The sequence below is a fragment of the Nilaparvata lugens genome, chromosome 2 (assembly GCF_014356525.2).
Source record: "Nilaparvata lugens isolate BPH chromosome 2, ASM1435652v1, whole genome shotgun sequence".
NCBI lineage: Eukaryota > Metazoa > Arthropoda > Insecta > Hemiptera > Delphacidae > Nilaparvata > Nilaparvata lugens.
The window spans coordinates 31104149-31110620 of NC_052505.1; positions in this window are offsets into that span (position 1 = coordinate 31104149).

A 6472-nucleotide genomic window follows, 5' to 3' on the forward strand; every position below is an offset into this window, starting at 1 on the left:
GTTTGGTTATTCAGTATTCTTGGGAAATTTTACATTTAAATTTAGAACAAGCATACATCTCCTATACGCCTGTCATATTGGTATAAAGTGAAGAACAATGTGGAAGAATAACAATTGGGCTACTATTTACACAGTTATTCCAACTATAATAAGCTTAATTTTTCATCTATGGCTCAGCCATACAGAGGAAAGAAAACAATTTATTATTAAAACCTACAGAAGGAAGGGCATTTTCATCTTCTGTGATATTGGCTACTTTGGTCATAAAATATCATGCAGCAAAATATAGATCTGACATACATTCTACTCTATTTCTCACCTCTTGCATCGGATTGCTCGATTCTAAGTGATGATATGACCAGATTATAGTGTCCAGTCAACAGACGAGTGGTCTCATTGGACAATTCACCACTTCAATAATTCTGTACAAATGAGCTTGCAAATAATCGAGTACTATTACCATCCTGGAAAGTGCAACACATTATTTCTTCTTTTGTAGTGAAGAAGGCACGTCTACTTGAACAAATTGTGTTTCATGAGGTCAACTGAATACGATTATTGCTAAAAACTTGTATGAAATATTAACTGATACCGTAAATGAACTAAATCAGCTTCAACGATTTGCAAAATTTATGCAAAATAATAAATAAAATAAATATGCAAATAAAATAAAAAACAAATCAGTATTTGTCTAATCACTAATGCTCTAGCTGCCCTTGATGCGAAGTGGGAAACTTCAACGAAGTAGCCCCAAATACAACAGAAACATTCAGAAGCTTCAAAATTAATTTCATCAAACTAGAATTTAATACTTGAGAAATTCTTATCTCTGGGTAGTGGAATCAGTGATTTGAATTATATTGAAAAAAAAATCACGAGAAATATGCTGAGAGGCTAACAAGTCATATCAAAATAGCTGGAATTTGATATTCAGCTTCAAAAATTAAAGTCCAAATGGTGAATTACTGTTATTTAAAATACAGTATGAAAATTATTTCAAAATTTTGATAATCATCATAGAGTCGTCCATTTCCAAAAGTGCCCACTTGCCAAGAGCAAAATTTTTCAGGAAACAAGAAAAACCTTCATTTTATTGAAATAATTAATTACTGTAATTTTTTTTCAAATCTGTGAATAAATTAGAAACACAATTTACAAGGTCTCAGATTAATTTTTTTAATATATAGTAGTACCTGTTAATTAAGCTTTTTTAATATGAACTAGGCAGTTTTGGAAAAAATATTTGTAATAAGCAAGTTTTGGAAGTGGACCTTTGTCAAGTAGCTAGTTCTGATACTGTAAATGAATCAGGTCTGCTTTGGAAATCTAAAACAACAAAGAGCTTGAAGAAGAGGTTTAAAAATTTAAAACAGAATTTATTCAAATAAATGTTTTATTAATAAGCATATTGTAATAACACAAAATCTTATATGAAATGTTAAATCAATGAAATATTGTACAAAAATTATGGAAAAAATAATCTCTCTTCAAATATTGAAAAATAAGCGAGAACAATGTTCATGTAAATTATTCTATGACCACTTGAACAAAACAACCTCTTGAAAATCATTCAACTTTCAATGAACACAGTAGATTGAAAATAGCTGATCCCCTCAAAGTGACAGGTTGGTCAACAGTAATATATATATATATATATATAATATATATATATATATATATATATAATATATATATATATATATAGATTTTATATTCTGTAATATTGATTTTCACTAGATATAAAAATTTATGCCAGTTTTTCAGAATAAACAATATTGTAGGAGCTTACAACTAGTAAGCATGGCTTTTTACTTTCCTTGCCCTATTACCATAGGTAAGGAGAGTATTGCTTTCCGAAAAGAATTAAGGTACCCCAATTTCTAAATATCTATACGTTTCAAGGTCCCCTGAGTCCAAAAAGTGGTTTTTGGGTATTGGTCTGTATGTGTGTGTGTGTATGAGTGTATGTGCGTCTGTGTACACGATATCTCATCTCTCAATTAACGGAATGACTTGAAATTTGGAACTTAAGGTCCTTCCCCTATAAGGATCCGACACGAACAATTTCGAACAAATCCAATACAAGATGGCGGCTGAAATGGCGAAAATGTTGTCAAAAACAGGGTTTTTCGCGATTTTCTCGAAAACGGCTCCAACGATTTTGATCAAATTTATACCTAAAATAGTCATTGATAAGCTCTATCAACTGCCACAAGTCCCATATCTGTAAAAATTTCAGGAGCTCAGCCCCATCAATGCAAAGTGTGATTTCGGATTCCCAATTATCAGGCTTCAGATACAATTTAAACAAAAAATTTCAATTGGAAAAGATTGAGCATAAAAATATCTATAATTATGTTCAGTGACATTTCCACCTAGAATTAAAAATAAGCTCGAAATTCAAGAAAATGTGTTTATTATTTAACAAAAATCCTGAATAAATGCTGTAAATCACCCCGAAGACTTCTGCTACTGCAGACATTGACAACAGGGTTAACAGCTAGATGGAAATTCGATGAGAACTACTTTCCAAAAATTATTTGCCAGCCCGGGAATCGAACCCGGTACCTCCCAATTTCCAGTCAGGAATGCTTACCCTTACACCAAACTGACAATCTCTGGATAGCAGCTCTCATTTTATACAAAGCCATAGCGGCCAACCAGTTTACAGATGGAATTAAACAGAGAATGCATTTATTCAAATGCTAATTAATATATAATTATTATTCAACGAAAATCCTAGATAAATGCTGTAAATCACCCCGAAGACTGTCAGTTTGGTGTAAGGGTAAAGCATGGGGATGTTTCACAGAGACAAGTAGTGTTTTTGAACGATATTAGTGTCACAGAGACAAGTTTCACAGGAGCAAGTATTTCTATAAATGGCAGTCTCACAGGAACAAGTTCCCACAGAGACTAGCAGTTTCATAGAGATAAGGTCTCCGTCCAAAGTAGTAGCGCTATAAATGGCAGTCTCATAGAAGCAAGTTCTCACTGGAACAAGGTACGTGTTTCACAGAAGCAAGGTCAGTGTCGTAGAGACAAGGTAGCGAATGGAGGAAGAAGTTAGGCGTGCTGCCTACATCTGAACTTGAAGGCACTCCATTATTTGTTCTAGTAAATTTAATGTCTGCTGTTTAATCATGTAGGTATTTGATTATGATTAAAGGTTTATCATATAAGATAGGGATGGGTTGGTAACCTATTAGAATTAGATAGAAGATAGATAGAATTATGAAGATAACTTAAATAAATAAATAAATTGAGTTCTATGCAAATGTAATATTGTTTTGTAATATCCATTGACTTATTGACATCTTTGAATTTTTCTGCAAGTATTTGTATTATTGTATCAGCCCTTTTTATATCTCCATCATCAATAAACATTTTGTTGTTTGTGAATTATTCTAAGCCTATGTCAAAAAGGCAAAATGAAATCAGTCATTATTTCTGTAAAACTTTGTTTTGTATTTAGAAAAATCATTATCACAGGTATCAACTTAGCACTATTACATTTTTCAGGTTTACAATTACAATTCTTTTCAAACATTCTAGTTTCCAGAGTTAATTACAATTTGTATAACAATTGTAATTTCAATTTGGCACTTAGTTGGGTCTGTGGTGCAAGAACTAGACAAGAATAGTGTTAGTTCTTTTATCAAATTCTGTTTCTCACACCATATAGTCCACTCAAGTTAGGTTGGCTTTACAACCCAACCTGCCACGAGACTCATCAACAGTAGTACTATGTATTATTGTGAATAATAATTACTATTATAGCCCAGTCAATAAAGGTTTTTTCGATCCGAAAATTAAATAAAAGCTGAATCTTTTACCATCGATAGAACCCTCCCAGAGGGTCATTCTCCCAAAAGTCCCAAGAAATCCCCTTGGAGTTTTCCCCCCTAGCCCCCCTCAAAGTTGAGAAATGCAGGTAATCACGGAAAATCAATTATCTCTGTACCCATTTATTGGAAACAGTTCTATTATATGCCATTCGATTTGTTACATTATGGACTACAATATTAGTCATATTCATTCCTTCAATAAAATCAACATTTTTCTTGATAAAATAATATATATGTAGAAATTTAGGGGGTTTGCGATTTGATTTTTTTGTTTTCTTCGATTAACTTCAAAGCAAATAGTTTTAAAGATAAATGAGCCAAATAATTAATGTAGCCACTCTCATTGCAAATCCATTGATGTATATTATTATGTATTTGCAATTCGATTTGACGCCATGGAGGGGAAAACAGTCGACGCGGAACGGCGCGGCTGACTCTCTTAGCCATAGTAAACAGCAAACTGGAAATCAATTATCTCTGTAACCATCTATTGGAAAAAATCTATCATATGTCATTCGATTTGTTAAATTGAGGACTACAATACTAGTTGGATTCATTTCCTCAATGAATCGAAGTTTCCTTGATAAAATTATATAATTTAAAAATTTAGGGGTTTTTTGATTTGATTTTTTTGTTTTCTCCGATTAACTTCGAAGCAAGTAATTTTAAAGGACAACGTGATGGATAATTATTGTAGCCACATTCATTGCGAATCCATTGATGTATATTGTTATGTATTTGCGATTCAAGTTGACGCTGTGGAAGGGGAAACAGCCGACGCGGCTGACTCCCTTCACCATAGTAAACAGAATAATACTGCTGTCTACATTGCATCTCATTTACACTATGGCGCTCGAAACAATTAATTTTGTCTATTGTTTTGACATGCGCTGTATATAGATTTTCACTTTCAATATTCTAAAAAATATTACAATTTTCTTGATTTAACCATGCTCATGATAAAAATCAGGATTTCGTTGTTTGCTCACAGAATTTATTATATTAATTTGAAGTGTGCCTTCTCCATACGAGTCAGAGGTAACACAATTTGATAACTCTAGTTTCAGATGTTGATGTTTTTCAACGAAGTTTCATGATATATTATTATGTGTTCGACTCCTTCATCCTTATTTTGTAAAAATGAAGATTCAAAATTTCTTTTTATAGCTTTTCTTGTGTTTTATCTTGTTTCATCACTCTTCATAATTTAAACACTTCATAATGGAATGAATATCATCAGATTACGTGAACAGAAAAATAAAAGGGTGGGCCTACCTGAGATACTATATGATAACACTGTACTCCTGATAAGTTGAAAATTTTCAAGCTGAAAGTAGATTAATTTGTTGCACATTCGGTTCAAATATTAACAAATGTTACCAAATATAACCAATATTATCATATATAGTGAGAACGAATTACTCTGAGGCTTTCTATTCTCACTGAACATGAAGAGGCAATACCAAGCCAGAATCGCAGTTCCGTTCAAACTATTATTATTATCAGAGCTTCCAAATTGATGCAATGTAACTGTAGCTATGTTATCCCCATCTCACAATTTCCCTATTTATCCTTATCCTGATTCGGAATAAAGTAGTTGATCTCTATAATCACAAAAATCAATGTACAGTACCTATAATAAATAGTAAAAATAACAAAATTTCTAGTAATAATGCAACTTTTTATAGGACTGTCATATTGGACTGTCTAAATAATGTAGATTCAACTAGTAAGAACGGAAGATAAGCTACTTTACTGAGAGAATCATAGAAAGTTTCAACTCAACAAGCCCAGCCGTCTTTTTATCAACCTGGCTTGGAGAATATTAACTGTAGAAAACAGCAAACACTGCACGCTATGATTTTTCAGGAAATTGCCACTGTTAACACTATTTTAAATATGTATTATATTATGTAATAGTATGAATATTTTATCGGTTGCAAACAATATCTTTGTCTGTCGTAGAATGCATGATTTAGCACATATATAACAACAAAATGATTTTAGAGAATTAAAATGTAAAAAATTAGTTTCATCGCATGTCAAAAAAATAGACAAAATTGATTGTTTAGAGCGCCATAGTGTGAATAAGATGCAACTTAGAAAGCAGTAGGCCTACTACTGTATTTTACTGTTTACTATGGTGAAGAGAGTCAGCCACGCCGTACCGCGTCGACTGTTTCCCCTTCCACAGCATCAAATCAAATCGCAAATAAATAACAATATACATCAATGGATTCGCAATGAATGTGGCTACATTAATTATTTGTCTAATTTTCTTCATATTATTTGTATCGAAGTTGATCGGAGAAAACAAAAATCAAATCGAAAAACCCCTAAATTTTTACATATATATATTATATATATATATATATATATATATATATATATATATATATAATTTTATCAAGGAAACTGTCTGATTTATTGAGGAAATGAATACCGTACGACTAATATTCTAGTCCATAATGTAACGAATCGAATGACATATGATAGATTTTTTCCAATTAATGGTTACAGAGATAATTGATTTCCAGTTTGCTGTGGCTAAGAGAGTCAGTCGCGCCGTTCCGCGTCGACTGTTTCCCCTTCCACAGCGTCAAATCGAATCGAAAATACATAAC